This window comes from Salminus brasiliensis, chromosome 11 (assembly GCF_030463535.1).
Source record: "Salminus brasiliensis chromosome 11, fSalBra1.hap2, whole genome shotgun sequence".
In the NCBI taxonomy this organism is placed as follows: domain Eukaryota; kingdom Metazoa; phylum Chordata; class Actinopteri; order Characiformes; family Bryconidae; genus Salminus; species Salminus brasiliensis.
The window spans coordinates 32,130,605-32,158,552 of NC_132888.1; the positions used below are offsets into that span (position 1 = coordinate 32,130,605).

The 27,948-nt window shown below is 39.3% G+C and overlaps 82 pseudogenes; all 82 read right to left on the reverse strand.

The window, feature by feature from the left end:
* Positions 1–2,109: 2,109 nt before the first annotated feature.
* LOC140569468 (5S ribosomal RNA) lies at positions 2,110–2,228 on the reverse strand (annotated as a pseudogene).
* A 185-nt stretch (positions 2,229–2,413) lies between these two features.
* On the reverse strand, positions 2,414–2,532 carry LOC140572229 (5S ribosomal RNA; annotated as a pseudogene).
* Positions 2,533–2,717: 185 nt separating this feature from the next.
* On the reverse strand, positions 2,718–2,836 carry LOC140569469 (5S ribosomal RNA; annotated as a pseudogene).
* A 185-nt stretch (positions 2,837–3,021) lies between these two features.
* LOC140570746 (5S ribosomal RNA) lies at positions 3,022–3,140 on the reverse strand (annotated as a pseudogene).
* A 185-nt stretch (positions 3,141–3,325) lies between these two features.
* On the reverse strand, positions 3,326–3,444 carry LOC140572309 (5S ribosomal RNA; annotated as a pseudogene).
* A 185-nt stretch (positions 3,445–3,629) lies between these two features.
* Positions 3,630–3,748, reverse strand: LOC140569470 (5S ribosomal RNA; annotated as a pseudogene).
* A 185-nt stretch (positions 3,749–3,933) lies between these two features.
* Positions 3,934–4,052, reverse strand: LOC140569986 (5S ribosomal RNA; annotated as a pseudogene).
* A 185-nt stretch (positions 4,053–4,237) lies between these two features.
* Positions 4,238–4,356, reverse strand: LOC140569471 (5S ribosomal RNA; annotated as a pseudogene).
* Positions 4,357–4,541: 185 nt separating this feature from the next.
* On the reverse strand, positions 4,542–4,660 carry LOC140569472 (5S ribosomal RNA; annotated as a pseudogene).
* A 185-nt stretch (positions 4,661–4,845) lies between these two features.
* Positions 4,846–4,964, reverse strand: LOC140567267 (5S ribosomal RNA; annotated as a pseudogene).
* Positions 4,965–5,149: 185 nt separating this feature from the next.
* Positions 5,150–5,268, reverse strand: LOC140569474 (5S ribosomal RNA; annotated as a pseudogene).
* Positions 5,269–5,453: 185 nt separating this feature from the next.
* On the reverse strand, positions 5,454–5,572 carry LOC140570747 (5S ribosomal RNA; annotated as a pseudogene).
* Positions 5,573–5,757: 185 nt separating this feature from the next.
* LOC140569988 (5S ribosomal RNA) lies at positions 5,758–5,876 on the reverse strand (annotated as a pseudogene).
* Positions 5,877–6,061: 185 nt separating this feature from the next.
* LOC140573003 (5S ribosomal RNA) lies at positions 6,062–6,180 on the reverse strand (annotated as a pseudogene).
* Positions 6,181–6,365: 185 nt separating this feature from the next.
* LOC140566340 (5S ribosomal RNA) lies at positions 6,366–6,484 on the reverse strand (annotated as a pseudogene).
* A 185-nt stretch (positions 6,485–6,669) lies between these two features.
* On the reverse strand, positions 6,670–6,788 carry LOC140569475 (5S ribosomal RNA; annotated as a pseudogene).
* Positions 6,789–6,974: 186 nt separating this feature from the next.
* LOC140570844 (5S ribosomal RNA) lies at positions 6,975–7,093 on the reverse strand (annotated as a pseudogene).
* Positions 7,094–7,278: 185 nt separating this feature from the next.
* LOC140572400 (5S ribosomal RNA) lies at positions 7,279–7,397 on the reverse strand (annotated as a pseudogene).
* Positions 7,398–7,582: 185 nt separating this feature from the next.
* On the reverse strand, positions 7,583–7,701 carry LOC140572231 (5S ribosomal RNA; annotated as a pseudogene).
* Positions 7,702–7,886: 185 nt separating this feature from the next.
* LOC140569477 (5S ribosomal RNA) lies at positions 7,887–8,005 on the reverse strand (annotated as a pseudogene).
* Positions 8,006–8,190: 185 nt separating this feature from the next.
* Positions 8,191–8,309, reverse strand: LOC140570748 (5S ribosomal RNA; annotated as a pseudogene).
* A 185-nt stretch (positions 8,310–8,494) lies between these two features.
* LOC140572310 (5S ribosomal RNA) lies at positions 8,495–8,613 on the reverse strand (annotated as a pseudogene).
* Positions 8,614–8,798: 185 nt separating this feature from the next.
* On the reverse strand, positions 8,799–8,917 carry LOC140569478 (5S ribosomal RNA; annotated as a pseudogene).
* A 185-nt stretch (positions 8,918–9,102) lies between these two features.
* Positions 9,103–9,221, reverse strand: LOC140573370 (5S ribosomal RNA; annotated as a pseudogene).
* A 186-nt stretch (positions 9,222–9,407) lies between these two features.
* Positions 9,408–9,526, reverse strand: LOC140570750 (5S ribosomal RNA; annotated as a pseudogene).
* A 185-nt stretch (positions 9,527–9,711) lies between these two features.
* Positions 9,712–9,830, reverse strand: LOC140569989 (5S ribosomal RNA; annotated as a pseudogene).
* A 185-nt stretch (positions 9,831–10,015) lies between these two features.
* Positions 10,016–10,134, reverse strand: LOC140569479 (5S ribosomal RNA; annotated as a pseudogene).
* Positions 10,135–10,319: 185 nt separating this feature from the next.
* LOC140566792 (5S ribosomal RNA) lies at positions 10,320–10,438 on the reverse strand (annotated as a pseudogene).
* A 185-nt stretch (positions 10,439–10,623) lies between these two features.
* LOC140573371 (5S ribosomal RNA) lies at positions 10,624–10,742 on the reverse strand (annotated as a pseudogene).
* Positions 10,743–10,928: 186 nt separating this feature from the next.
* LOC140569480 (5S ribosomal RNA) lies at positions 10,929–11,047 on the reverse strand (annotated as a pseudogene).
* A 185-nt stretch (positions 11,048–11,232) lies between these two features.
* LOC140570751 (5S ribosomal RNA) lies at positions 11,233–11,351 on the reverse strand (annotated as a pseudogene).
* A 185-nt stretch (positions 11,352–11,536) lies between these two features.
* Positions 11,537–11,655, reverse strand: LOC140569990 (5S ribosomal RNA; annotated as a pseudogene).
* Positions 11,656–11,840: 185 nt separating this feature from the next.
* Positions 11,841–11,959, reverse strand: LOC140573004 (5S ribosomal RNA; annotated as a pseudogene).
* A 185-nt stretch (positions 11,960–12,144) lies between these two features.
* On the reverse strand, positions 12,145–12,263 carry LOC140566341 (5S ribosomal RNA; annotated as a pseudogene).
* A 185-nt stretch (positions 12,264–12,448) lies between these two features.
* Positions 12,449–12,567, reverse strand: LOC140569481 (5S ribosomal RNA; annotated as a pseudogene).
* A 186-nt stretch (positions 12,568–12,753) lies between these two features.
* On the reverse strand, positions 12,754–12,872 carry LOC140566369 (5S ribosomal RNA; annotated as a pseudogene).
* A 185-nt stretch (positions 12,873–13,057) lies between these two features.
* On the reverse strand, positions 13,058–13,176 carry LOC140570752 (5S ribosomal RNA; annotated as a pseudogene).
* A 222-nt stretch (positions 13,177–13,398) lies between these two features.
* Positions 13,399–13,517, reverse strand: LOC140569482 (5S ribosomal RNA; annotated as a pseudogene).
* Positions 13,518–13,739: 222 nt separating this feature from the next.
* LOC140570538 (5S ribosomal RNA) lies at positions 13,740–13,858 on the reverse strand (annotated as a pseudogene).
* Positions 13,859–14,043: 185 nt separating this feature from the next.
* Positions 14,044–14,162, reverse strand: LOC140569483 (5S ribosomal RNA; annotated as a pseudogene).
* Positions 14,163–14,384: 222 nt separating this feature from the next.
* On the reverse strand, positions 14,385–14,503 carry LOC140572908 (5S ribosomal RNA; annotated as a pseudogene).
* A 185-nt stretch (positions 14,504–14,688) lies between these two features.
* LOC140569484 (5S ribosomal RNA) lies at positions 14,689–14,807 on the reverse strand (annotated as a pseudogene).
* Positions 14,808–15,029: 222 nt separating this feature from the next.
* LOC140572775 (5S ribosomal RNA) lies at positions 15,030–15,148 on the reverse strand (annotated as a pseudogene).
* A 222-nt stretch (positions 15,149–15,370) lies between these two features.
* LOC140572909 (5S ribosomal RNA) lies at positions 15,371–15,489 on the reverse strand (annotated as a pseudogene).
* Positions 15,490–15,711: 222 nt separating this feature from the next.
* On the reverse strand, positions 15,712–15,830 carry LOC140570540 (5S ribosomal RNA; annotated as a pseudogene).
* Positions 15,831–16,015: 185 nt separating this feature from the next.
* On the reverse strand, positions 16,016–16,134 carry LOC140569486 (5S ribosomal RNA; annotated as a pseudogene).
* A 222-nt stretch (positions 16,135–16,356) lies between these two features.
* LOC140569487 (5S ribosomal RNA) lies at positions 16,357–16,475 on the reverse strand (annotated as a pseudogene).
* Positions 16,476–16,660: 185 nt separating this feature from the next.
* Positions 16,661–16,779, reverse strand: LOC140569488 (5S ribosomal RNA; annotated as a pseudogene).
* A 222-nt stretch (positions 16,780–17,001) lies between these two features.
* Positions 17,002–17,120, reverse strand: LOC140572910 (5S ribosomal RNA; annotated as a pseudogene).
* A 185-nt stretch (positions 17,121–17,305) lies between these two features.
* On the reverse strand, positions 17,306–17,424 carry LOC140569489 (5S ribosomal RNA; annotated as a pseudogene).
* A 185-nt stretch (positions 17,425–17,609) lies between these two features.
* On the reverse strand, positions 17,610–17,728 carry LOC140569490 (5S ribosomal RNA; annotated as a pseudogene).
* Positions 17,729–17,950: 222 nt separating this feature from the next.
* Positions 17,951–18,069, reverse strand: LOC140572912 (5S ribosomal RNA; annotated as a pseudogene).
* A 222-nt stretch (positions 18,070–18,291) lies between these two features.
* LOC140571378 (5S ribosomal RNA) lies at positions 18,292–18,410 on the reverse strand (annotated as a pseudogene).
* Positions 18,411–18,595: 185 nt separating this feature from the next.
* Positions 18,596–18,714, reverse strand: LOC140569491 (5S ribosomal RNA; annotated as a pseudogene).
* Positions 18,715–18,936: 222 nt separating this feature from the next.
* Positions 18,937–19,055, reverse strand: LOC140572913 (5S ribosomal RNA; annotated as a pseudogene).
* Positions 19,056–19,240: 185 nt separating this feature from the next.
* On the reverse strand, positions 19,241–19,359 carry LOC140569493 (5S ribosomal RNA; annotated as a pseudogene).
* Positions 19,360–19,581: 222 nt separating this feature from the next.
* LOC140569494 (5S ribosomal RNA) lies at positions 19,582–19,700 on the reverse strand (annotated as a pseudogene).
* Positions 19,701–19,922: 222 nt separating this feature from the next.
* On the reverse strand, positions 19,923–20,041 carry LOC140572456 (5S ribosomal RNA; annotated as a pseudogene).
* A 185-nt stretch (positions 20,042–20,226) lies between these two features.
* Positions 20,227–20,345, reverse strand: LOC140569495 (5S ribosomal RNA; annotated as a pseudogene).
* Positions 20,346–20,530: 185 nt separating this feature from the next.
* LOC140569496 (5S ribosomal RNA) lies at positions 20,531–20,649 on the reverse strand (annotated as a pseudogene).
* A 222-nt stretch (positions 20,650–20,871) lies between these two features.
* On the reverse strand, positions 20,872–20,990 carry LOC140569498 (5S ribosomal RNA; annotated as a pseudogene).
* Positions 20,991–21,175: 185 nt separating this feature from the next.
* Positions 21,176–21,294, reverse strand: LOC140569499 (5S ribosomal RNA; annotated as a pseudogene).
* Positions 21,295–21,479: 185 nt separating this feature from the next.
* LOC140566820 (5S ribosomal RNA) lies at positions 21,480–21,598 on the reverse strand (annotated as a pseudogene).
* Positions 21,599–21,783: 185 nt separating this feature from the next.
* LOC140569500 (5S ribosomal RNA) lies at positions 21,784–21,902 on the reverse strand (annotated as a pseudogene).
* Positions 21,903–22,087: 185 nt separating this feature from the next.
* Positions 22,088–22,206, reverse strand: LOC140572392 (5S ribosomal RNA; annotated as a pseudogene).
* A 186-nt stretch (positions 22,207–22,392) lies between these two features.
* On the reverse strand, positions 22,393–22,511 carry LOC140572914 (5S ribosomal RNA; annotated as a pseudogene).
* A 222-nt stretch (positions 22,512–22,733) lies between these two features.
* Positions 22,734–22,852, reverse strand: LOC140569501 (5S ribosomal RNA; annotated as a pseudogene).
* A 185-nt stretch (positions 22,853–23,037) lies between these two features.
* On the reverse strand, positions 23,038–23,156 carry LOC140569502 (5S ribosomal RNA; annotated as a pseudogene).
* Positions 23,157–23,378: 222 nt separating this feature from the next.
* LOC140569503 (5S ribosomal RNA) lies at positions 23,379–23,497 on the reverse strand (annotated as a pseudogene).
* A 222-nt stretch (positions 23,498–23,719) lies between these two features.
* Positions 23,720–23,838, reverse strand: LOC140569504 (5S ribosomal RNA; annotated as a pseudogene).
* Positions 23,839–24,023: 185 nt separating this feature from the next.
* On the reverse strand, positions 24,024–24,142 carry LOC140569505 (5S ribosomal RNA; annotated as a pseudogene).
* A 185-nt stretch (positions 24,143–24,327) lies between these two features.
* On the reverse strand, positions 24,328–24,446 carry LOC140572393 (5S ribosomal RNA; annotated as a pseudogene).
* A 186-nt stretch (positions 24,447–24,632) lies between these two features.
* On the reverse strand, positions 24,633–24,751 carry LOC140570456 (5S ribosomal RNA; annotated as a pseudogene).
* A 222-nt stretch (positions 24,752–24,973) lies between these two features.
* LOC140569506 (5S ribosomal RNA) lies at positions 24,974–25,092 on the reverse strand (annotated as a pseudogene).
* Positions 25,093–25,277: 185 nt separating this feature from the next.
* LOC140569507 (5S ribosomal RNA) lies at positions 25,278–25,396 on the reverse strand (annotated as a pseudogene).
* Positions 25,397–25,581: 185 nt separating this feature from the next.
* Positions 25,582–25,700, reverse strand: LOC140569509 (5S ribosomal RNA; annotated as a pseudogene).
* A 185-nt stretch (positions 25,701–25,885) lies between these two features.
* LOC140571639 (5S ribosomal RNA) lies at positions 25,886–26,004 on the reverse strand (annotated as a pseudogene).
* Positions 26,005–26,226: 222 nt separating this feature from the next.
* Positions 26,227–26,345, reverse strand: LOC140571651 (5S ribosomal RNA; annotated as a pseudogene).
* A 185-nt stretch (positions 26,346–26,530) lies between these two features.
* Positions 26,531–26,650, reverse strand: LOC140566467 (5S ribosomal RNA; annotated as a pseudogene).
* A 489-nt stretch (positions 26,651–27,139) lies between these two features.
* Positions 27,140–27,258, reverse strand: LOC140566778 (5S ribosomal RNA; annotated as a pseudogene).
* Positions 27,259–27,480: 222 nt separating this feature from the next.
* On the reverse strand, positions 27,481–27,599 carry LOC140566639 (5S ribosomal RNA; annotated as a pseudogene).
* Positions 27,600–27,784: 185 nt separating this feature from the next.
* LOC140567111 (5S ribosomal RNA) lies at positions 27,785–27,903 on the reverse strand (annotated as a pseudogene).
* Between the last annotated feature and the right edge of the window lie 45 nt (positions 27,904–27,948).

Consider the following 27,948-nt stretch of genomic DNA (forward strand, 5'->3'; position numbering starts at 1 on the left):
GCCGCAAGCAAGTTTCAGAGTGAGGTGTTTGCCCGCCACGGGGCCCCAAAGTACCTGATTTCAGACAGGGGTACACCGTTCATGAGTGAGCTTTTCAATCAAATGCTGAAAATTGTGGGTTCTGAGCATCGTCTTACCACAGCTTACCACCCCCAGACGAATGCGACAGAGAGAGTGATTCGCACCCTCAAAACAGCGATTCGTGCATATGTCGGGGATAAACATAACACCTGGGACAAGTATATCCCACAAATTTGCTTTGCACTCAGAACAGCCCCTCACGAAAGTACGGGTTTCAGCCCAGCGAAAATGCTCTATGGGAGAGAACTTGCCACCTCGGTAGACTTACTGACCCAACCGTCCACTGATGGGACAGACGACCCTTTCTTGACCCCGCCACAAACCCTTGAACAGTCTATGCAAGAGACTCATGATCATGCTCGAGCAGCACTTCAGACTAGTCACAAACGTAAAAAGCACTATTATGACTTGAAACGTCGACCTGTCACCTATCAGCTTGGAGATCTGGTCCGCCTTAAGACTCATCCCCGCTCTGACGCTGTGGCAAACTTGACTGCAAAGCTAGCATGCGTTTATGCTGGACCTTACCGCGTTGTCCAAAAGCTGTCTGAGGTCAACTACCGTCTAGCCAATACGGATGGCACAGATGTGGGTGTTGTACACGTTGCTAACCTCCAGCCTTTCCACACGTGGACCACAGCAGAGTCACAGAATAAACGGCGGCGCAGCCCAAGCCGTTCCAGACAGCACGGGTCTTACAGTGCAGTCGATGAGAGTCCTGATATGCCAAATGGGAATCTGGATGGTGATAGCAGCTCAGAGGACGAGTGTTCAGCACCTGACGAGGCTGTAGGAGAGGAGCCTACGCTCGAAAGTCAAATAATCAGTCCTGAGTCTGGCCTTGTTGACTTGTCACAGCCCTTAGCTGACATGTTTGACGGTGACACTGACGTCCCACTTGCTTCAAATTATGATTTGAGGAGTAGGGCAGACACTGCTCCTATGCTTGAGGCAGACATTGACTTTACTACAGGCCAAGGCCCTGACAGTAGTGCTGCTGACAGTCCTACACACTTAGGTGACCCATCTGACTTTCCACAAACTAACACGTACAATCTCAGGCCTAGAGTTCATCCTAGAGTTACCACTGACTGGAGTTCTAATAGATGGACAAATAGCTATCATACTGAGAGACTGAACCAGGTTTGAAACCTAGGTAGCGCTGGTTAAGTGCAAATGTTTTGTTTTTGTAAAAGTTTTACAGACCTGTTTCGGTGATTTGAAGAGCACGTTTTATGTCTATACTGTACACAAACAAAAGAAATGTAAATGAGTTGTAAAAAAAAAAAAAAAAAAAAAAAAAAAAAAGGGGGAGAATGAACTGTTCATTGTTTTTATATTGAAAGTGTAAGAAAATAAAAAAAAACAAGGGGAAAAGATAAATGTTTATTGTTGGAAGGTTCTGTGTTTAAGCTAGTGTTTATATAAAAGAGAAAAAGCGGGTCTTGAAAAGAATTGTTTAATATGCATATGTGCCTTTGTATTTTGTTTTATATGGATGTATCTTTTATTCCTTTTCTTATATATGCACTATGCCCAACTGAAATGCCAGGTATGGCCGCTAATGTGTTGACCTTTTTATAGCTTGTTGGCTGGGGTCAGCCTTTTTTTTGTTGGGGGGGAATCTGTAACGGTGGTTTTACGTGTATTGTACTACTGCGCATGTGCGCCAGAGTAGTGCCTCTCTATGAAGACGGTGAGCTAGCTGTAGCATGGCCTCCGGTCTGATGTACCTACTCTAAGCTATCTGGACAGTAATGGGGAGATGCGTTGGCGCTTATGTACTATTAAACCCGTCTTCTACCCCGCATGGAGTGTGTCCTGTGTGTGTGCCTCGAGGGAAGCCAGGATTAAGTGTAGTTCCTCTGCTAGCTCCTCCACCACCCGCGTTTTCACCCATTACACAAGCAAAAGCATTCCATTTCAACACATCAACATTTACAACACAAAAGAGTTTCAACTACAAATTTGTGCAAAAGATGTAAATAACATGGAAATGTAAGCTTTAATTGTTTGCAGGATTGGAAAAGCTTACAACACCTGGTATTCCCAGACAGTCTCCCATTCAAGTACTAACCAGGCCCAACCCTAGGTAGCTTCTGAGATCAGACGAGATCAGGCATTCTAAGGGTGGAATGGCCGTAAGCAGAAGCACCTTGCAAACTAGAGGATTCAAATTTCATAGCTAAGACCATATTTGTTCAAAACCAAGCAAAAGCATTCCATTTCAACACATCAACATTTACAACACAAAAGAGTTTCAACTACAAATTTGTGCAAAAGATGTAAATAACATGGAAATGTAAGCTTTAATTGTTTGCAGGATTGGAAAAGCTTACAACACCTGGTATTCCCAGACAGTCTCCCATTCAAGTACTAACCAGGCCCAACCCTAGGTAGCTTCTGAGATCAGACAAGATCAGGAATTCTAAGGGTGGAATGGCCGTAAGCAGAAGCACCTTGCAAACTAGAGGATTCAAATTTCATAGCTAAGACCATATTTGTTCAAAACCAAGCAAAAGCATTCCATTTCAACACATCAACATTTACAACACAAAAGAGTTTCAACTACAAATTTGTGCAAAAGATGTAAATAACATGGAAATGTAAGCTTTAATTGTTTGCAGGATTGGAAAAGCTTACAACACCTGGTATTCCCAGACAGTCTCCCATTCAAGTACTAACCAGGCCCAACCCTAGGTAGCTTCTGAGATCAGACGAGATCAGGCATTCTAAGGGTGGAATGGCCGTAAGCAGAAGCACCTTGCAAACTAGAGGATTCAAATTTCATAGCTAAGACCATATTTGTTCAAAACCAAGCAAAAGCATTCCATTTCAACACATCAACATTTACAACACAAAAGAGTTTCAACTACAAATTTGTGCAAAAGATGTAAATAACATGGAAATGTAAGCTTTAATTGTTTGCAGGATTGGAAAAGCTTACAACACCTGATATTCCCAGACAGTCTCCCATTCAAGTACTAACCAGGCCCAACCCTAGGTAGCTTCTGAGATCAGACGAGATCAGGCATTCTAAGGGTGGAATGGCCGTAAGCAGAAGCACCTTGCAAACTAGAGGATTCAAATTTCATAGCTAAGACCATATTTGTTCAAAACCAAGCAAAAGCATTCCATTTCAACACATCAACATTTACAACACAAAAGAGTTTCAACTACAAATTTGTGCAAAAGATGTAAATAACATGGAAATGTAAGCTTTAATTGTTTGCAGGGTTGGAAAAGCTTACAACACCTGGTATTCCCAGACAGTCTCCCATTCAAGTACTAACCAGGCCCAACCCTAGGTAGCTTCTGAGATCAGACGAGATCAGGAATTCTAACGGTGGAATGGCCGTAAGCAGAAGCACCTTGCAAACTAGAGGATTCAAATTTCATAGCTAAGACCATATTTGTTCAAAACCAAGCAAAAGCATTCCATTTCAACACATCAACATTTACAACACAAAAGAGTTTCAACTACAAATTTGTGCAAAAGATGTAAATAACATGGAAATGTAAGCTTTAATTGTTTGCAGGATTGGAAAAGCTTACAACACCTGGTATTCCCAGACAGTCTCCCATTCAAGTACTAACCAGGCCCAACCCTAGGTAGCTTCTGAGATCAGACGAGATCAGGCATTCTAAGGGTGGAATGGCCGTAAGCAGAAGCACCTTGCAAACTAGAGGATTCAAATTTCATAGCTAAGACCATATTTGTTCAAAACCAAGCAAAAGCATTCCATTTCAACACATCAACATTTACAACACAAAAGAGTTTCAACTACAAATTTGTGCAAAAGATGTAAATAACATGGAAATGTAAGCTTTAATTGTTTGCAGGGTTGGAAAAGCTTACAACACCTGGTATTCCCAGACAGTCTCCCATTCAAGTACTAACCAGGCCCAACCCTAGGTAGCTTCTGAGATCAGACGAGATCAGGAATTCTAAGGGTGGAATGGCCGTAAGCAGAAGCACCTTGCAAACTAGAGGATTCAAATTTCATAGCTAAGACCATATTTGTTCAAAACCAAGCAAAAGCATTCCATTTCAACACATCAACATTTACAACACAAAAGAGTTTCAACTACAAATTTGTGCAAAAGATGTAAATAACATGGAAATGTAAGCTTTAATTGTTTGCAGGATTGGAAAAGCTTACAACACCTGGTATTCCCAGACAGTCTCCCATTCAAGTACTAACCAGGCCCAACCCTAGGTAGCTTCTGAGATCAGACGAGATCAGGCATTCTAAGGGTGGAATGGCCGTAAGCAGAAGCACCTTGCAAACTAGAGGATTCAAATTTCATAGCTAAGACCATATTTGTTCAAAACCAAGCAAAAGCATTCCATTTCAACACATCAACATTTACAACACAAAAGAGTTTCAACTACAAATTTGTGCAAAAGATGTAAATAACATGGAAATGTAAGCTTTAATTGTTTGCAGGATTGGAAAAGCTTACAACACCTGGTATTCCCAGACAGTCTCCCATTCAAGTACTAACCAGGCCCAACCCTAGGTAGCTTCTGAGATCAGACGAGATCAGGCATTCTAAGGGTGGAATGGCCGTAAGCAGAAGCACCTTGCAAACTAGAGGATTCAAATTTCATAGCTAAGACCATATTTGTTCAAAACCAAGCAAAAGCATTCCATTTCAACACATCAACATTTACAACACAAAAGAGTTTCAACTACAAATTTGTGCAAAAGATGTAAATAACATGGAAATGTAAGCTTTAATTGTTTGCAGGATTGGAAAAGCTTACAACACCTGATATTCCCAGACAGTCTCCCATTCAAGTACTAACCAGGCCCAACCCTAGGTAGCTTCTGAGACCAGACGAGATCAGGCATTCTAAGGGTGGAATGGCCTTAAGCAGAAGCACCTTGCAAACTAGAGGATTCAAATTTCATAGCTAAGACCATATTTGTTCAAAACCAAGCAAAAGCATTCCATTTCAACACATCAACATTTACAACACAAAAGAGTTTCAACTACAAATTTGTGCAAAAGATGTAAATAACATGGAAAGGTAAGCTTTAATTGTTTGCAGGATTGGAAAAGCTTACAACACCTGGTATTCCCAGACAGTCTCCCATTCAAGTACTAACCAGGCCCAACCCTAGGTAGCTTCTGAGATCAGACGAGATCAGGCATTCTAAGGGTGGAATGGCCGTAAGCAGAAGCACCTTGCAAACTAGAGGATTCAAATTTCATAGCTAAGACCATATTTGTTCAAAACCAAGCAAAAGCATTCCATTTCAACACATCAACATTTACAACACAAAAGAGTTTCAACTACAAATTTGTGCAAAAGATGTAAATAACATGGAAATGTAAGCTTTAATTGTTTGCAGGATTGGAAAAGCTTACAACACCTGATATTCCCAGACAGTCTCCCATTCAAGTACTAACCAGGCCCAACCCTAGGTAGCTTCTGAGATCAGACGAGATCAGGCATTCTAAGGGTGGAATGGCCGTAAGCAGAAGCACCTTGCAAACTAGAGGATTCAAATTTCATAGCTAAGACCATATTTGTTCAAAACCAAGCAAAAGCATTCCATTTCAACACATCAACATTTACAACACAAAAGAGTTTCAACTACAAATTTGTGCAAAAGATGTAAATAACATGGAAATGTAAGCTTTAATTGTTTGCAGGGTTGGAAAAGCTTACAACACCTGGTATTCCCAGACAGTCTCCCATTCAAGTACTAACCAGGCCCAACCCTAGGTAGCTTCTGAGATCAGACGAGATCAGGAATTCTAAGGGTGGAATGGCCGTAAGCAGAAGCACCTTGCAAACTAGAGGATTCAAATTTCATAGCTAAGACCATATTTGTTCAAAACCAAGCAAAAGCATTCCATTTCAACACATCAACATTTACAACACAAAAGAGTTTCAACTACAAATTTGTGCAAAAGATGTAAATAACATGGAAATGTAAGCTTTAATTGTTTGCAGGATTGGAAAAGCTTACAACACCTGGTATTCCCAGACAGTCTCCCATTCAAGTACTAACCAGGCACAACCCTAGGTAGCTTCTGAGATCAGACGAGATCAGGCATTCTAAGGGTGGAATGGCCGTAAGCAGAAGCACCTTGCAAACTAGAGGATTCAAATTTCATAGCTAAGACCATATTTGTTCAAAACCAAGCAAAAGCATTCCATTTCAACACATCAACATTTACAACACAAAAGAGTTTCAACTACAAATTTGTGCAAAAGATGTAAATAACATGGAAATGTAAGCTTTAATTGTTTGCAGGATTGGAAAAGCTTACAACACCTGATATTCCCAGACAGTCTCCCATTCAAGTACTAACCAGGCCCAACCCTAGGTAGCTTCTGAGATCAGACGAGATCAGGCATTCTAAGGGTGGAATGGCCTTAAGCAGAAGCACCTTGCAAACTAGAGGATTCAAATTTCATAGCTAAGACCATATTTGTTCAAAACCAAGCAAAAGCATTCCATTTCAACACATCAACATTTACAACACAAAAGAGTTTCAACTACAAATTTGTGCAAAAGATGTAAATAACATGGAAATGTAAGCTTTAATTGTTTGCAGGATTGGAAAAGCTTACAACACCTGGTATTCCCAGACAGTCTCCCATTCAAGTACTAACCAGGCCCAACCCTAGGTAGCTTCTGAGATCAGACGAGATCAGGCATTCTAAGGGTGGAATGGCCGTAAGCAGAAGCACCTTGCAAACCTAGAGGATTCAAATTTCATAGCTAAGACCATATTTGTTCAAAACCAAGCAAAAGCATTCCATTTCAACACATCAACATTTACAACACAAAAGAGTTTCAACTACAAATTTGTGCAAAAGATGTAAATAACATGGAAATGTAAGCTTTAATTGTTTGCAGGATTGGAAAAGCTTACAACACCTGATATTCCCAGAGAGTCTCCCATTCAAGTACTAACCAGGCCCAACCCTAGGTAGCTTCTGAGATCAGACGAGATCAGGCATTCTAAGGGTGGAATGGCCGTAAGCAGAAGCACCTTGCAAACTAGAGGATTCAAATTTCATAGCTAAGACCATATTTGTTCAAAACCAAGCAAAAGCATTCCATTTCAACACATCAACATTTACAACACAAAAGAGTTTCAACTACAAATTTGTGCAAAAGATGTAAATAACATGGAAATGTAAGCTTTAATTGTTTGCAGGATTGGAAAAGCTTACAACACCTGGTATTCCCAGACAGTCTCCCATTCAAGCACTAACCAGGCCCAACCCTAGGTAGCTTCTGAGATCAGACGAGATCAGGCATTCTAAGGGTGGAATGGCCGTAAGCAGAAGCACCTTGCAAACTAGAGGATTCAAATTTCATAGCTAAGACCATATTTGTTCAAAACCAAGCAAAAGCATTCCATTTCAACACATCAACATTTACAACACAAAAGAGTTTCAACTACAAATTTGTGCAAAAGATGTAAATAACATGGAAATGTAAGCTTTAATTGTTTGCAGGATTGGAAAAGCTTACAACACCTGGTATTCCCAGACAGTCTCCCATTCAAGTACTAACCAGGCCCAACCCTAGGTAGCTTCTGAGATCAGACAAGATCAGGAATTCTAAGGGTGGAATGGCCGTAAGCAGAAGCACCTTGCAAACTAGAGGATTCAAATTTCATAGCTAAGACCATATTTGTTCAAAACCAAGCAAAAGCATTCCATTTCAACACATCAACATTTACAACACAAAAGAGTTTCAACTACAAATTTGTGCAAAAGATGTAAATAACATGGAAATGTAAGCTTTAATTGTTTGCAGGATTGGAAAAGCTTACAACACCTGGTATTCCCAGACAGTCTCCCATTCAAGTACTAACCAGGCCCAACCCTAGGTAGCTTCTGAGATCAGACGAGATCAGGCATTCTAAGGGTGGAATGGCCGTAAGCAGAAGCACCTTGCAAACTAGAGGATTCAAATTTCATAGCTAAGACCATATTTGTTCAAAACCAAGCAAAAGCATTCCATTTCAACACATCAACATTTACAACACAAAAGAGTTTCAACTACAAATTTGTGCAAAAGATGTAAATAACATGGAAATGTAAGCTTTAATTGTTTGCAGGATTGGAAAAGCTTACAACACCTGATATTCCCAGACAGTCTCCCATTCAAGTACTAACCAGGCCCAACCCTAGGTAGCTTCTGAGATCAGACGAGATCAGGCATTCTAAGGGTGGAATGGCCGTAAGCAGAAGCACCTTGCAAACTAGAGGATTCAAATTTCATAGCTAAGACCATATTTGTTCAAAACCAAGCAAAAGCATTCCATTTCAACACATCAACATTTACAACACAAAAGAGTTTCAACTACAAATTTGTGCAAAAGATGTAAATAACATGGAAATGTAAGCTTTAATTGTTTGCAGGGTTGGAAAAGCTTACAACACCTGGTATTCCCAGACAGTCTCCCATTCAAGTACTAACCAGGCCCAACCCTAGGTAGCTTCTGAGATCAGACGAGATCAGGAATTCTAACGGTGGAATGGCCGTAAGCAGAAGCACCTTGCAAACTAGAGGATTCAAATTTCATAGCTAAGACCATATTTGTTCAAAACCAAGCAAAAGCATTCCATTTCAACACATCAACATTTACAACACAAAAGAGTTTCAACTACAAATTTGTGCAAAAGATGTAAATAACATGGAAATGTAAGCTTTAATTGTTTGCAGGATTGGAAAAGCTTACAACACCTGGTATTCCCAGACAGTCTCCCATTCAAGTACTAACCAGGCCCAACCCTAGGTAGCTTCTGAGATCAGACGAGATCAGGCATTCTAAGGGTGGAATGGCCGTAAGCAGAAGCACCTTGCAAACTAGAGGATTCAAATTTCATAGCTAAGACCATATTTGTTCAAAACCAAGCAAAAGCATTCCATTTCAACACATCAACATTTACAACACAAAAGAGTTTCAACTACAAATTTGTGCAAAAGATGTAAATAACATGGAAAGGTAAGCTTTAATTGTTTGCAGGATTGGAAAAGCTTACAACACCTGGTATTCCCAGACAGTCTCCCATTCAAGTACTAACCAGGCCCAACCCTAGGTAGCTTCTGAGACCAGACGAGATCAGGCATTCTAAGGGTGGAATGGCCGTAGGCAGAAGCACCTTGCAAACCTAGAGGATTCAAATTTCATAGCTAAGACCATATTTGTTCAAAACCAAGCAAAAGCATTCCATTTCAACACATCAACATTTACAACACAAAAGAGTTTCAACTACAAATTTGTGCAAAAGATGTAAATAACATGGAAATGTAAGCTTTAATTGTTTGCAGGATTGGAAAAGCTTACAACACCTGATATTCCCAGACAGTCTCCCATTCAAGTACTAACCAGGCCCAACCCTAGGTAGCTTCTGAGATCAGACGAGATCAGGCATTCTAAGGGTGGAATGGCCGTAAGCAGAAGCACCTTGCAAACTAGAGGATTCAAATTTCATAGCTAAGACCATATTTGTTCAAAACCAAGCAAAAGCATTCCATTTCAACACATCAACATTTACAACACAAAAGAGTTTCAACTACAAATTTGTGCAAAAGATGTAAATAACATGGAAATGTAAGCTTTAATTGTTTGCAGGGTTGGAAAAGCTTACAACACCTGGTATTCCCAGACAGTCTCCCATTCAAGTACTAACCAGGCCCAACCCTAGGTAGCTTCTGAGATCAGACGAGATCAGGAATTCTAAGGGTGGAATGGCCGTAAGCAGAAGCACCTTGCAAACTAGAGGATTCAAATTTCATAGCTAAGACCATATTTGTTCAAAACCAAGCAAAAGCATTCCATTTCAACACATCAACATTTACAACACAAAAGAGTTTCAACTACAAATTTGTGCAAAAGATGTAAATAACATGGAAATGTAAGCTTTAATTGTTTGCAGGATTGGAAAAGCTTACAACACCTGGTATTCCCAGACAGTCTCCCATTCAAGTACTAACCAGGCCCAACCCTAGGTAGCTTCTGAGATCAGACGAGATCAGGCATTCTAAGGGTGGAATGGCCGTAAGCAGAAGCACCTTGCAAACTAGAGGATTCAAATTTCATAGCTAAGACCATATTTGTTCAAAACCAAGCAAAAGCATTCCATTTCAACACATCAACATTTACAACACAAAAGAGTTTCAACTACAAATTTGTGCAAAAGATGTAAATAACATGGAAATGTAAGCTTTAATTGTTTGCAGGATTGGAAAAGCTTACAACACCTGGTATTCCCAGACAGTCTCCCATTCAAGTACTAACCAGGCCCAACCCTAGGTAGCTTCTGAGACCAGACGAGATCAGGCATTCTAAGGGTGGAATGGCCTTAAGCAGAAGCACCTTGCAAACTAGAGGATTCAAATTTCATAGCTAAGACCATATTTGTTCAAAACCAAGCAAAAGCATTCCATTTCAACACATCAACATTTACAACACAAAAGAGTTTCAACTACAAATTTGTGCAAAAGATGTAAATAACATGGAAAGGTAAGCTTTAATTGTTTGCAGGATTGGAAAAGCTTACAACACCTGGTATTCCCAGACAGTCTCCCATTCAAGTACTAACCAGGCCCAACCCTAGGTAGCTTCTGAGACCAGACGAGATCAGGCATTCTAAGGGTGGAATGGCCGTAGGCAGAAGCACCTTGCAAACCTAGAGGATTCAAATTTCATAGCTAAGACCATATTTGTTCAAAACCAAGCAAAAGCATTCCATTTCAAAACATCAACATTTACAACACAAAAGAGTTTCAACTACAAATTTGTGCAAAAGATGTAAATAACATGGAAATGTAAGCTTTAATTGTTTGCAGGATTGGAAAAGCTTACAACACCTGGTATTCCCAGACAGTCTCCCATTCAAGTACTAACCAGGCCCAACCCTAGGTAGCTTCTGAGATCAGACGAGATCAGGCATTCTAAGGGTGGAATGGCCGTAAGCAGAAGCACCTTGCAAACTAGAGGATTCAAATTTCATAGCTAAGACCATATTTGTTCAAAACCAAGCAAAAGCATTCCATTTCAACACATCAACATTTACAACACAAAAGAGTTTCAACTACAAATTTGTGCAAAAGATGTAAATAACATGGAAATGTAAGCTTTAATTGTTTGCAGGATTGGAAAAGCTTACAACACCTGATATTCCCAGACAGTCTCCCATTCAAGTACTAACCAGGCCCAACCCTAGGTAGCTTCTGAGATCAGACGAGATCAGGCATTCTAAGGGTGGAATGGCCGTAAGCAGAAGCACCTTGCAAACTAGAGGATTCAAATTTCATAGCTAAGACCATATTTGTTCAAAACCAAGCAAAAGCATTCCATTTCAACACATCAACATTTACAACACAAAAGAGTTTCAACTACAAATTTGTGCAAAAGATGTAAATAACATGGAAATGTAAGCTTTAATTGTTTGCAGGGTTGGAAAAGCTTACAACACCTGGTATTCCCAGACAGTCTCCCATTCAAGTACTAACCAGGCCCAACCCTAGGTAGCTTCTGAGATCAGACGAGATCAGGAATTCTAAGGGTGGAATGGCCGTAAGCAGAAGCACCTTGCAAACTAGAGGATTCAAATTTCATAGCTAAGACCATATTTGTTCAAAACCAAGCAAAAGCATTCCATTTCAACACATCAACATTTACAACACAAAAGAGTTTCAACTACAAATTTGTGCAAAAGATGTAAATAACATGGAAATGTAAGCTTTAATTGTTTGCAGGATTGGAAAAGCTTACAACACCTGGTATTCCCAGACAGTCTCCCATTCAAGTACTAACCAGGCACAACCCTAGGTAGCTTCTGAGATCAGACGAGATCAGGCATTCTAAGGGTGGAATGGCCGTAAGCAGAAGCACCTTGCAAACTAGAGGATTCAAATTTCATAGCTAAGACCATATTTGTTCAAAACCAAGCAAAAGCATTCCATTTCAACACATCAACATTTACAACACAAAAGAGTTTCAACTACAAATTTGTGCAAAAGATGTAAATAACATGGAAATGTAAGCTTTAATTGTTTGCAGGATTGGAAAAGCTTACAACACCTGATATTCCCAGACAGTCTCCCATTCAAGTACTAACCAGGCCCAACCCTAGGTAGCTTCTGAGATCAGACGAGATCAGGCATTCTAAGGGTGGAATGGCCTTAAGCAGAAGCACCTTGCAAACTAGAGGATTCAAATTTCATAGCTAAGACCATATTTGTTCAAAACCAAGCAAAAGCATTCCATTTCAACACATCAACATTTACAACACAAAAGAGTTTCAACTACAAATTTGTGCAAAAGATGTAAATAACATGGAAATGTAAGCTTTAATTGTTTGCAGGATTGGAAAAGCTTACAACACCTGGTATTCCCAGACAGTCTCCCATTCAAGTACTAACCAGGCCCAACCCTAGGTAGCTTCTGAGATCAGACGAGATCAGGCATTCTAAGGGTGGAATGGCCGTAAGCAGAAGCACCTTGCAAACCTAGAGGATTCAAATTTCATAGCTAAGACCATATTTGTTCAAAACCAAGCAAAAGCATTCCATTTCAACACATCAACATTTACAACACAAAAGAGTTTCAACTACAAATTTGTGCAAAAGATGTAAATAACATGGAAATGTAAGCTTTAATTGTTTGCAGGATTGGAAAAGCTTACAACACCTGATATTCCCAGAGAGTCTCCCATTCAAGTACTAACCAGGCCCAACCCTAGGTAGCTTCTGAGATCAGACGAGATCAGGCATTCTAAGGGTGGAATGGCCTTAAGCAGAAGCACCTTGCAAACTAGAGGATTCAAATTTCATAGCTAAGACCATATTTGTTCAAAACCAAGCAAAAGCATTCCATTTCAACACATCAACATTTACAACACAAAAGAGTTTCAACTACAAATTTGTGCAAAAGATGTAAATAACATGGAAATGTAAGCTTTAATTGTTTGCAGGATTGGAAAAGCTTACAACACCTGATATTCCCAGACAGTCTCCCATTCAAGTACTAACCAGGCCCAACCCTAGGTAGCTTCTGAGATCAGACGAGATCAGGCATTCTAAGGGTGGAATGGCCGTAAGCAGAAGCACCTTGCAAACTAGAGGATTCAAATTTCATAGCTAAGATCATATTTGTTCAAAACCAAGCAAAAGCATTCCATTTCAACACATCAACATTTACAACACAAAGCATTCCATTTCAACACATCAACATTTACAACACAAAAGAGTTTAATCTACAAATTTGTGCAAAAGATGTAAATAACATGGAAATGTAAGCTTTAATTGTTTGCAGGATTGGAAAAGCTTACAACACCTGGTATTCCCAGACAGTCTCCCATTCAAGTACTAACCAGGCCCAACCCTAGGTAGCTTCTGAGATCAGACGAGATCAGGCATTCTAAGGGTGGAATGGCCGTAAGCAGAAGCACCTTGCAAACTAGAGGATTCAAATTTCATAGCTAAGACCATATTTGTTCAAAACCAAGCAAAAGCATTCCATTTCAACACATCAACATTTACAACACAAAGCATTCCATTTTAACACATCAACATTTACAACACAAAAGAGTTTCATCTACAAATTTGTGCAAAAGATGTAAATAACATGGAAATGTAAGCTTTAATTGTTTGCAGGATTGGAAAAGCTTACAACACCTGGTATTCCCAGACAGTCTCCCATTCAAGTACTAACCAGGCCCAACCCTAGGTAGCTTCTGAGATCAGACGAGATCAGGCATTCTAAAGGTGGAATGGCCGTAAGCAGAAGTACCTTGCAAACTAGAGGATTCAAATTTCATAGCTAAGACCATATTTGTTCAAAACCAAGCAAAAGCATTCCATTTCAACACATCAACATTTACAACACAAAAGAGTTTGAACTACAAATTTGTGCAAAAGATGTAAAAAACATGGAAATGTAAGCTTTAATTGTTTGCAGGATTGGAAAAGCTTACAACACCTGGTATTCCCAGACAGTCTCCCATTCAAGTACTAACCAGGCCCAACCCTAGGTAGCTTCTGAGATCAGACGAGATCAGGCATTCTAAGGGTGGAATGGCCGTAAGCAGAAGCACCTTGCAAACTAGAGGATTCAAATTTCATAGCTAAGACCATATTTGTTCAAAACCAAGCAAAAGCATTCCATTTCAACACATCAACATTTACAACACAAAGCATTCCATTTCAACACATCAACATTTACAACACAAAAGAGTTTCATCTACAAATTTGTGCAAAAGATGTAAATAACATGGAAATGTAAGCTTTAATTGTTTGCAGGATTGGAAAAGCTTACAACACCTGGTATTCCCAGACAGTCTCCCATTCAAGTACTAACCGTGCCCAACCCTAGGTAGCTTCTGAGATCAGACGAGATCAGGCATTCTAAGGGTGGAATGGCCGTAAGCAGAAGCACCTTGCAAACTAGAGGATTCAAATTTCATAGCTAAGACCATATTTGTTCAAAACCAAGCAAAAGCATTCCATTTCAACACATCAACATTTACAACACAAAAGAGTTTCAACTACAAATTTGTGCAAAAGATGTAAAAAACATGGAAATGTAAGCTTTAATTGTTTGCAGGATTGGAAAAGCTTACAACACCTGGTATTCCCAGACAGTCTCCCATTCAAGTACTAACCAGGCCCAACCCTAGGTAGCTTCTGAGATCAGACGAGATCAGGCATTCTAAGGGTGGAATGGCCGTAAGCAGATGCACCTTGCAAACTAGAGGATTCAAATTTCATAGCTAAGACCATATTTGTTCAAAACCAAGCAAAAGCATTCCATTTCAACACATCAACATTTACAACACAAAGCATTCCATTTCAACACATCAACATTTACAACACAAAAGAGTTTCAACTACAAATTTGTGCAAAAGATGTAAATAACATGGAAATGTAAGCTTTAATTGTTTGCAGGATTGGAAAAGCTTACAACACCTGGCATTCCCAGACAGTCTCCCATTCAAGTACTAACCAGGCCCAACCCTAGGTAGCTTCTGAGAGCAGACGAGATCAGGCATTCTAAGGGTGGAATGGCCGTAAGCAGAAGCACCTTGCAAACTAGAGGATTCAAATTTCATAGCTAAGACCATATTTGTTCAAAACCAAGCAAAAGCATTCCATTTCAACACATCAACATTTACAACACAAAGCATTCCATTTCAACACATCAACATTTACAACACAAAAGAGTTTCATCTACAAATTTGTGCAAAAGATGTAAATAACATGGAAATGTAAGCTTTAATTGTTTGCAGGATTGGAAAAGCTTACAACACCTGGTATTCCCAGACAGTCTCCCATTCAAGTACTAACCGTGCCCAACCCTAGGTAGCTTCTGAGATCAGACGAGATCAGGCATTCTAAGGGTGGAATGGCCGTAAGCAGAAGCACCTTGCAAACTAGAGGATTCAAATTTCATAGCTAAGACCATATTTGTTCAAAACCAAGCAAAAGCATTCCATTTCAACACATCAACATTTACAACACAAAGCATTCCATTTTAACACATCAACATTTACAACACAAAAGAGTTTCATCTACAAATTTGTGCAAAAGATGTAAATAACATGGAAATGTAAGCTTTAATTGTTTGCAGGATTGGAAAAGCTTACAACACCTGGTATTCCCAGACAGTCTCCCATTCAAGTACTAACCAGGCCCAACCCTAGGTAGCTTCTGAGATCAGACGAGATCAGGCATTCTAAAGGTGGAATGGCCGTAAGCAGAAGCACCTTGCAAACTAGAGGATTCAAATTTCATAGCTAAGACCATATTTGTTCAAAACCAAGCAAAAGCATTCCATTTCAACACATCAACATTTACAACACAAAAGAGTTTCAACTACAAATTTGTGCAAAAGATGTAAAAAACATGGAAATGTAAGCTTTAATTGTTTGCAGGATTGGAAAAGCTTACAACACCTGGTATTCCCAGACAGTCTCCCATTCAAGTACTAACCAGGCCCAACCCTAGGTAGCTTCTGAGATCAGACGAGATCAGGCATTCTAAGGGTGGAATGGCCGTAAGCAGAAGCACCTTGCAAACTAGAGGATTCAAATTTCATAGCTAAGACCATATTTGTTCAAAACCAAGCAAAAGCATTCCATTTCAACACATCAACATTTACAACACAAAGCATTCCATTTTAACACATCAACATTTACAACACAAAAGAGTTTCATCTACAAATTTGTGCAAAAGATGTAAATAACATGGAAATGTAAGCTTTAATTGTTTGCAGGATTGGAAAAGCTTACAACACCTGGTATTCCCAGACAGTCTCCCATTCAAGTACTAACCAGGCCCAACCCTAGGTAGCTTCTGAGATCAGACGAGATCAGGCATTCTAAGGGTGGAATGGCCGTAAGCAGAAGCACCTTGCAAACTAGAGGATTCAAATTTCATAGCTAAGACCATATTTGTTCAAAACCAAGCAAAAGCATTCCATTTCATCACATCAACATTTACAACACAAAAGAGTTTGAACTACAAATTTGTGCAAAAGATGTAAAAAACATGGAAATGTAAGCTTTAATTGTTTGCAGGATTGGAAAAGCTTACAACACCTGGTATTCCCAGACAGTCTCCCATTCAAGTACTAACCAGGCCCAACCCTAGGTAGCTTCTGAGATCAGACGAGATCAGGCATTCTAAGGGTGGAATGGCCGTAAGCAGAAGCACCTTGCAAACTAGAGGATTCAAATTTCATAGCTAAGACCATATTTGTTCAAAACCAAGCAAAAGCATTCCATTTCAACACATCAACATTTACAACACAAAGCATTCCATTTCAACACATCAACATTTACAACACAAAAGAGTTTCATCTACAAATTTGTGCAAAAGATGTAAATAACATGGAAATGTAAGCTTTAATTGTTTGCAGGATTGGAAAAGCTTACAACACCTGGTATTCCCAGACAGTCTCCCATTCAAGTACTAACCGTGCCCAACCCTAGGTAGCTTCTGAGATCAGACGAGATCAGGCATTCTAAGGGTGGAATGGCCGTAAGCAGAAGCACCTTGCAAACTAGAGGATTCAAATTTCATAGCTAAGACCATATTTGTTCAAAACCAAGCAAAAGCATTCCATTTCAACACATCAACATTTACAACACAAAAGAGTTTCAACTACAAATTTGTGCAAAAGATGTAAAAAACATGGAAATGTAAGCTTTAATTGTTTGCAGGATTGGAAAAGCTTACAACACCTGGTATTCCCAGACAGTCTCCCATTCAAGTACTAACCAGGCCCAACCCTAGGTAGCTTCTGAGATCAGACGAGATCAGGCATTCTAAGGGTGGAATGGCCGTAAGCAGATGCACCTTGCAAACTAGAGGATTCAAATTTCATAGCTAAGACCATATTTGTTCAAAACCAAGCAAAAGCATTCCATTTCAACACATCAACATTTACAACACAAAAGAGTTTCAACTACAAATTTGTGCAAAAGATGTAAAAAACATGGAAATGTAAGCTTTAATTGTTTGCAGGATTGGAAAAGCTTACAACACCTGGTATTCCCAGACAGTCTCCCATTCAAGTACTAACCAGGCCCAACCCTAGGTAGCTTCTGAGATCAGACGAGATCAGGCATTCTAAGGGTGGAATGGCCGTAAGCAGAAGCACCTTGCAAACTAGAGGATTCAAATTTCATAGCTAAGACCATATTTGTTCAAAACCAAGCAAAAGCATTCCATTTCAACACATCAACATTTACAACACAAAGCATTCCATTTCAACACATCAACATTTACAACACAAAAGAGTTTCATCTACAAATTTGTGCAAAAGATGTAAATAACATGGAAATGTAAGCTTTAATTGTTTGCAGGATTGGAAAAGCTTACAACACCTGGTATTCCCAGACAGTCTCCCATTCAAGTACTAACCGTGCCCAACCCTAGGTAGCTTCTGAGATCAGACGAGATCAGGCATTCTAAGGGTGGAATGGCCGTAAGCAGAAGCACCTTGCAAACTAGAGGATTCAAATTTCATAGCTAAGACCATATTTGTTCAAAACCAAGCAAAAGCATTCCATTTCAACACATCAACATTTACAACACAAAGCATTCCATTTTAACACATCAACATTTACAACACAAAAGAGTTTCATCTACAAATTTGTGCAAAAGATGTAAATAACATGGAAATGTAAGCTTTAATTGTTTGCAGGATTGGAAAAGCTTACAACACCTGGTATTCCCAGACAGTCTCCCATTCAAGTACTAACCAGGCCCAACCCTAGGTAGCTTCTGAGATCAAACGAGATCAGGCATTCTAAAGGTGGAATGGCCGTAAGCAGAAGCACCTTGCAAACTAGAGGATTCAAATTTCATAGCTAAGACCATATTTGTTCAAAACCAAGCAAAAGCATTCCATTTCAACACATCAACATTTACAACACAAAAGAGTTTCAACTACAAATTTGTGCAAAAGATGTAAAAAACATGGAAATGTAAGCTTTAATTGTTTGCAGGATTGGAAAAGCTTACAACACCTGGTATTCCCAGACAGTCTCCCATTCAAGTACTAACCAGGCCCAACCCTAGGTAGCTTCTGAGATCAGACGAGATCAGGCATTCTAAGGGTGGAATGGCCGTAAGCAGAAGCACCTTGCAAACTAGAGGATTCAAATTTCATAGCTAAGACCATATTTGTTCAAAACCAAGCAAAAGCATTCCATTTCAACACATCAACATTTACAACACAAAGCATTCCATTTCAACACATCAACATTTACAACACAAAAGAGTTTCATCTACAAATTTGTGCAAAAGATGTAAATAACATGGAAATGTAAGCTTTAATTGTTTGCAGGATTGGAAAAGCTTACAACACCTGGTATTCCCAGACAGTCTCCCATTCAAGTACTAACCGTGCCCAACCCTAGGTAGCTTCTGAGATCAGACGAGATCAGGCATTCTAAGGGTGGAATGGCCGTAAGCAGAAGCACCTTCCAAACTAGAGGATTCAAATTTCATAGCTAAGACCATATTTGTTCAAAACCAAGCAAAAGCATTCCATTTCAACACATCAACATTTACAACACAAAAGAGTTTCAACTACAAATTTGTGCAAAAGATGTAAATAACATGGAAATGTAAGCTTTAATTGTTTGCAGGATTGGAAAAGCTTACAACACCTGGTATTCCCAGACAGTCTCCCATTCAAGTACTAACCAGGCCCAACCCTAGGTAGCTTCTGAGATCAGACGAGATCAGGCATTCTAAGGGTGGAATGGCCGTAAGCAGAAGCACCTTGCAAACTAGAGGATTCAAATTTCATAGCTAAGACCATATTTGTTCAAAACCAAGCAAAAGCATTCAATTTCAACACATCAACATTTACAACACAAAGCATTCCATTTCAACACATCAACATTTACAACACAAAAGAGTTTCAACTACAAATTTGTGCAAAAGATGTAAATAACATGGAAATGTAAGCTTTAATTGTTTGCAGGATTGGAAAAGCTTACAACACCTGGTATTCCCAGACAGTCTCCCATTCAAGTACTAACCAGGCCCAACCCTAGGTAGCTTCTGAGATCAGACGAGATCAGGCATTCTAAGGGTGGAATGGCCGTAAGCAGAAGCACCTTGCAAACTAGAGGATTCAAATTTCATAGCTAAGACCATATTTGTTCAAAACCAAGCAAAAGCATTCCATTTCAACACATCAACATTTACAACACAAAGCATTCCATTTCAACACATCAACATTTACAACACAAAAGAGTTTCATCTACAAATTTGTGCAAAAGATGTAAATAACATGGAAATGTAAGCTTTAATTGTTTGCAGGATTGGAAAAGCTTACAACACCTGATATTCCAAGACAGTCTCCCATTCAAGTACTAACCAGGCCCAACCCTAGGTAGCTTCTGAGATCAGACGAGATCAGGCATTCTAAGGGTGGAATGGCCGTAAGCAGAAGCACCTTGCAAACTAGAGGATTCAAATTTCATAGCTAAGACCATATTTGTTCAAAACCAAGCAAAAGCATTCCATTTCAACACATCAACATTTACAACACAAAAGAGTTTCAACTACAAATTTGTGCAAAAGATGTAAATAACATGGAAATGTAAGCTTTAATTGTTTGCAGGATTGGAAAAGCTTACAACACCTGGTATTCCCAGACAGTCTCCCATTCAAGTACTAACCAGGCCCAACCCTAGGTAGCTTCTGAGATCAGACGAGATCAGGCATTCTAAGGGTGGAATGGCCGTAAGCAGAAGCACCTTGCAAACTAGAGGATTCAAATTTCATAGCTAAGACCATATTTGTTCAAAACCAAGCAAAAGCATTCCATTTCAACACATCAACATTTACAACACAAAAGAGTTTCAACTACAAATTTGTGCAAAAGATGTAAATAACATGGAAATGTAAGCTTTAATTGTTTGCAGGATTGGAAAAGCTTACAACACCTGGTATTCCCAGACAGTCTCCCATTCAAGTACTAACCAGGCCCAACCCTAGGTAGCTTCTGAGATCAGACGAGATCAGGCATTCTAAGGGTGGAATGGCCGTAAGCAGAAGCACCTTGCAAACTAGAGGATTCAAATTTCATAGCTAAGACCATATTTGTTCAAAACCAAGCAAAAGCATTCCATTTCAACACATCAACATTTACAACACAAAGCATTCCATTTCAACACATCAACATTTACAACACAAAAGAGTTTCAACTACAAATTTGTGCAAAAGATGTAAATAACATGGAAATGTAAGCTTTAATTGTTTGCAGGATTGGAAAAGCTTACAACACCTGGTATTCCCAGACAGTCTCCCATTCAAGTACTAACCAGGCCCAACCCTAGGTAGCTTCTGAGATCAGACGAGATCAGGCATTCTAAGGGTGGAATGGCCGTAAGCAGAAGCACCTTGCAAACTAGAGGATTCAAATTTCATAGCTAAGACCATATTTGTTCAAAACCAAGCAAAAGCATTCCATTTCAACACATCAACATTTACAACACAAAAGAGTTTCAACTACAAATTTGTGCAAAAGATGTAAATAACATGGAAATGTAAGCTTTAATTGTTTGCAGGATTGGAAAAGCTTACAACACCTGGTATTCCCAGACAGTCTCCCATTCAAGTACTAACCAGGCCCAACCCTAGGTAGCTTCTGAGATCAGACGAGATCAGGCATTCTAAGGGTGGAATGGCCGTAAGCAGAAGCACCTTGCAAACTAGAGGATTCAAATTTCATAGCTAAGACCATATTTGTTCAAAACCAAGCAAAAGCATTCCATTTCAACACATCAACATTTACAACACAAAAGAGTTTCAACTACAAATTTGTGCAAAAGATGTAAATAACATGGAAATGTAAGCTTTAATTGTTTGCAGGATTGGAAAAGCTTACAACACCTGATATTCCAAGACAGTCTCCCATTCAAGTACTAACCAGGCCCAACCCTAGGTAGCTTCTGAGAGCAGACGAGATCAGGCATTCTAAGGGTGGAATGGCCGTAAGCAGAAGCACCTTGCAAACTAGAGGATTCAAATTTCATAGCTAAGACCATATTTGTTCAAAACCAAGCAAAAGCATTCCATTTCAACACATCAACATTTACAACACAAAAGAGTTTCAACTACAAATTTGTGCAAAAGATGTAAATAACATGGAAATGTAAGCTTTAATTGTTTGCAGGATTGGAAAAGCTTACAACACCTGGTATTCCCAGACAGTCTCCCATTCAAGTACTAACCAGGCCCAACCCTAGGTAGCTTCTGAGATCAGACGAGATCAGGCATTCTAAGGGTGGAATGGCCGTAAGCAGAAGCACCTTGCAAACTAGAGGATTCAAATTTCATAGCTAAGACCATATTTGTTCAAAACCAAGCAAAAGCATTCCATTTCAACACATCAACATTTACAACACAAAAGAGTTTCAACTACAAATTTGTGCAAAAGATGTAAATAACATGGAAATGTAAGCTTTAATTGTTTGCAGGATTGGAAAAGCTTACAACACCGGGTATTCCCAGACAGTCTCCCATTCAAGTACTAACCAGGCCCAACCCTAGGTAGCTTCTGAGATCAGACGAGATCAGGCATTCTAAGGGTGGAATGGCCGTAGGCAGAAGCACCTTGCAAACCTAGAGGATTCAAATTTCATAGCTAAGACCATATTTGTTCAAAACCAAGCAAAAGCATTCCATTTCAACACATCAACATTTACAACACAAAAGAGTTTCAAATACAAATTTGTGCAAAAGATGTAAATAACATGGAAATGTAAGCTTTAATTGTTTGCAGGATTGGAAAAGCTTACAACACCTGGTATTCCCAGACAGTCTCCCATTCAAGTACTAACCGTGCCCAACCCTAGGTAGCTTCTGAGATCAGACGAGATCAGGCATTCTAAGGGTGGAATGGCCGTAAGCAGAAGCACCTTGCAAACTAGAGGATTCAAATTTCATAGCTAAGACCATATTTGTTCAAAACCAAGCAAAAGCATTCCATTTCAACACATCAACATTTACAACACAAAGCATTCCATTTTAACACATCAACATTTACAACACAAAAGAGTTTCATCTACAAATTTGTGCAAAAGATGTAAATAACATGGAAATGTAAGCTTTAATTGTTTGCAGGATTGGAAAAGCTTACAACACCTGGTATTCCCAGACAGTCTCCCATTCAAGTACTAACCAGGCCCAACCCTAGGTAGCTTCTGAGATCAGACGAGATCAGGCATTCTAAGGGTGGAATGGCCGTAAGCAGAAGCACCTTCCAAACTAGAGGATTCAAATTTCATAGCTAAGACCATATTTGTTCAAAACCAAGCAAAAGCATTCCATTTCAACACATCAACATTTACAACACAAAAGAGTTTCAACTACAAATTTGTGCAAAAGATGTAAATAAAATGGAAATGTAAGCTTTAATTGTTTGCAGGATTGGAAAAGCTTACAACACCTGGTATTCCCAGACAGTCTCCCATTCAAGTACTAACCAGGCCCAACCCTAGGTAGCTTCTGAGATCAGACGAGATCAGGCATTCTAAGGGTGGAATGGCCGTAAGCAGAAGCACCTTGCAAACTAGAGGATTCAAATTTCATAGCTAAGACCATATTTGTTCAAAACCAAGCAAAAGCATTCAATTTCAACACATCAACATTTACAACACAAAGCATTCCATTTCAACACATCAACATTTACAACACAAAAGAGTTTCAACTACAAATTTGTGCAATAGATGTAAATAACATGGAAATGTAAGCTTTAATTGTTTGCAGGATTGGAAAAGCTTACAACACCTGGTATTCCCAGACAGTCTCCCATTCAAGTACTAACCAGGCCCAACCCTAGGTAGCTTCTGAGATCAGACGAGATCAGGCATTCTAAGGGTGGAATGGCCGTAAGCAGAAGCACCTTGCAAACTAGAGGATTCAAATTTCATAGCTAAGACCATATTTGTTCAAAACCAAGCAAAAGCATTCCATTTCAACACATCAACATTTACAACACAAAGCATTCCATTTCAACACATCAACATTTACAACACAAAAGAGTTTCATCTACAAATTTGTGCAAAAGATGTAAATAACATGGAAATGTAAGCTTTAATTGTTTGCAGGATTGGAAAAGCTTACAACACCTGGTATTCCCAGACAGTCTCCCATTCAAGTACTAACCAGGCCCAACCCTAGGTAGCTTCTGAGATCAGACGAGATCAGGCATTCTAAGGGTGGAATGGCCGTAAGCAGAAGCACCTTGCAAACTAGAGGATTCAAATTTCATAGCTAAGACCATATTTGTTCAAAACCAAGCAAAAGCATTCCATTTCAACACATCAACATTTACAACACAAAAGAGTTTCAACTACAAATTTGTGCAAAAGATGTAAATAACATGGAAATGTAAGCTTTAATTGTTTGCAGGATTGGAAAAGCTTACAACACCTGGTATTCCCAGACAGTCTCCCATTCAAGTACTAACCAGGCCCAACCCTAGGTAGCTTCTGAGATCAGACGAGATCAGGCATTCTAAGGGTGGAATGGCCGTAAGCAGAAGCACCTTGCAAACTAGAGGATTCAAATTTCATAGCTAAGACCATATTTGTTCAAAACCAAGCAAAAGCATTCCATTTCAACACATCAACATTTACAACACAAAAGAGTTTCAACTACAAATTTGTGCAAAAGATGTAAATAACATGGAAATGTAAGCTTTAATTGTTTGCAGGATTGGAAAAGCTTACAACACCGGGTATTCCCAGACAGTCTCCCATTCAAGTACTAACCAGGCCCAACCCTAGGTAGCTTCTGAGATCAGACGAGATCAGGCATTCTAAGGGTGGAATGGCCGTAGGCAGAAGCACCTTGCAAACCTAGAGGATTCAAATTTCATAGCTAAGACCATATTTGTTCAAAACCAAGCAAAAGCATTCCATTTCAACACATCAACATTTACAACACAAAAGAGTTTCAAATACAAATTTGTGCAAAAGATGTAAATAACATGGAAATGTAAGCTTTAATTGTTTGCAGGATTGGAAAAGCTTACAACACCTGGTATTCCCAGACAGTCTCCCATTCAAGTACTAACCAGGCCCAACCCTAGGTAGCTTCTGAGATCAGACGAGATCAGGCATTCTAAGGGTGGAATGGCCATAAGCAGAAGCACCTTGCAAACTTGAGGATTCAAATTTCATAGCTAAGATCATATTTGTTCAAAACCAAGCAAAAGCATTCCATTTCAACACATCAACATTTACAACACAAAGCATTCCATTTCAACACATCAACATTTACAACACAAAAGAGTTTCATCTACAAATTTGTGCAAAAGATGTAAATAACATGGAAATGTAAGCTTTAATTGTTTGCAGGATTGGAAAAGCTTACAACACCTGGTATTCCCAGACAGTCTCCCATTCAAGTACTAACCAGGCCCAACCCTAGGTAGCTTCTGAGATCAGACGAGATCAGGCATTCTAAGGGTGGAATGGCCGTAAGCAGAAGCACCTTGCAAACTAGAGGATTCAAATTTCATAGCTAAGACCATATTTGTTCAAAACCAAGCAAAAGCATTCCATTTCAACACATCAACATTTACAACACAAAAGAGTTTCAACTACAAATTTGTGCAAAAGATGTAAATAACATGGAAATGTAAGCTTTAATTGTTTGCAGGATTGGAAAAGCTTACAACACCTGGTATTCCCAGACAGTCTCCCATTCAAGTACTAACCAGGCCCAACCCTAGGTAGCTTCTGAGATCAGACGAGATCAGGCATTCTAAGGGTGGAATGGCCGTAAGCAGAAGCACCTTGCAAACTAGAGGATTCAAATTTCATAGCTAAGACCATATTTGTTCAAAACCAAGCAAAAGCATTCCATTTCAACACATCAACATTTACAACACAAAAGAGTTTCAACTACAAATTTGTGCAAAAGATGTAAATAACATGGAAATGTAAGCTTTAATTGTTTGCAGGATTGGAAAAGCTTACAACACCTGGTATTCCCAGACAGTCTCCCATTCAAGTACTAACCAGGCCCAACCCTAGGTAGCTTCTGAGATCAGACGAGATCAGGCATTCTAAGGGTGGAATGGCCGTAAGCAGAAGCACCTTTCAAACTAGAGGATTCAAATTTCATAGCTAAGACCATATTTGTTCAAAACCAAGCAAAAGCATTCCATTTCAACACATCAACATTTACAACACAAAAGAGTTTCAACTACAAATTTGTGCAAAAGATTTAAATAACATGGAAATGTAAACTTTAATTGTTTGCAGGATTGGAAAAGCTTACAACACCTGGTATTCCCAGACAGTCTCCCATTCAAGTACTAACCAGGCCCAACCCTAGGTAGCTTCTGAGATCAGACGAGATCAGGCGTTCTAAGGGTGGAATGGCCGTAAGCAAAAGAACGTTGCAAACTAGAGGACTCAAATTTCATAGCTAAGACCATATTTGTTCAAAACCAAGCAAAAGCATTCCATTTCAACACATCAACATTTACAACACAAAGCATTCCATTTCAACACATCAACATTTACAACACAAAAGAGTTTCATCTACAAATTTGTGCAAAAGATGTAAATAACATGGAAATGTAAGCTTTAATTGTTTGCAGGATTGGAAAAGCTTACAACACCTGGTATTCCCAGACAGTCTCCCATTCAAGTACTAACCAGGCCCAACCCTAGGTAGCTTCTGAGATCAGACGAGATCAGGCGTTCTAAGGGTGGAATGGCCGTAAGCAAAAGAACGTTGCAAACTAGAGGACTCAAATTTCATAGCTAAGACCATATTTGTTCAAAACCAAGCAAAAGCATTCCATTTCAACACATCAACATTTACAACACAAAAGAGTTTCAACTACAAATTTGTGCAAAAGATGTAAATAACATGGAAATGTAAGCTTTAATTGTTTGCAGGATTGGAAAAGCTTACAACACCTGGTATTCCCAGACAGTCTCCCATTCAAGTACTAACCAGGCCCAACCCAATGGTAGCTTCTGAGATCAGACGAGATCAGGCATTCTAAGGGTGGAATGGCCGTAAGCAGAAGCACTTAGCAAACTAGAGGATTCAAATTTCATAGCTAAGACCATATTTGTTCAAAACCAAGCAAAAGCATTCCATTTCAACACATCAACATTTACCACACAAAAGAGTGTCAACTACAAATAAGTGCAAAAGATATAAATAACATGGAAGTGTAAGCTTTAATTGTTTGCAGGATTGGAAAAGCTTACAACACCTGGTATTCCCAGACAGTCTTCCAATCAAGTACTAAACAGGCCCAATCCTAGGTAGCTTCTGAGATCAGACGAGATCAGGGATTCTAAGGGTGGAACGGCCATAAGGAGAAGCACCTAGCAAACTAGAGGATTCAAATTTTATAGCTAAGACCATATTTGTTCAAAACCAAGCAAAAGCATTCCATTTCAACACATCAACATTTACAACACAAAAGAGTTTCAACTACAAATTTGTGCAAAAGATATAAATAACATGGAAATGTAAGCTTTAATTGTTTGCAGGATTGGAAAAGCTTACAACACCTGATATTCCCAGACAGTCTCCCATGCAAGTACTAACCAGGCCCAACCCTAGGTAGCTTCTGAGATCAGACGAGATCAGGCATTCTAAGGGTGGAATGGCCTTAAGCAGACGCACCTTGCAAACTAGAGGATTCAAATTTCATAGCTAAGACCATATTTGTTCAAAACCAAGCAAAAGCATTCCATTTCAACACATCAACATTTACAACACAAAGCATTCCATTTCAACACATCAACATTTACAACACAAAAGAGTTTCATCTACAAATTTGTGCAAAAGATGTAAATAACATGGAAATGTAAGCTTTAATTGTTTGTAGGATTGGAAAAGCTTACAACACCTGGTATTCCCAGACAGTCTCCCATTCAAGTACTAACCAGGCCCAACTCTAGGTAGCTTCTGAGATCAGACGAGATCAGGCATTCTAAGGATGGAATGGCCGCAAGCAGAAGCACCTTGCAAACTAGAGGATTCAAATTTCATAGCTAAGACCATATTTGTTCAAAACCAAGCAAAAACATTCCATTTCAACACATCAACATTTACAACACAAAAGAGTTTCAACTACAAATTTGTGCAAAAGATGTAAATAACATGGAAATGTAAGCTTTAATTGTTTGCAGGATTGGAAAAGCTTACAACACCTGATATTCCCAGACAGTCTCCCATTCAAGTACTATCCAGGCCCAACCCTAGGTAGCTTCTGAGATCAGACGAGATGAGGCATTCTAAGGGTGGAATGGCCGTAAGCAGAAGCACCTTGCAAACTAGAGGATTCAAATTTCATAGCTAAGAC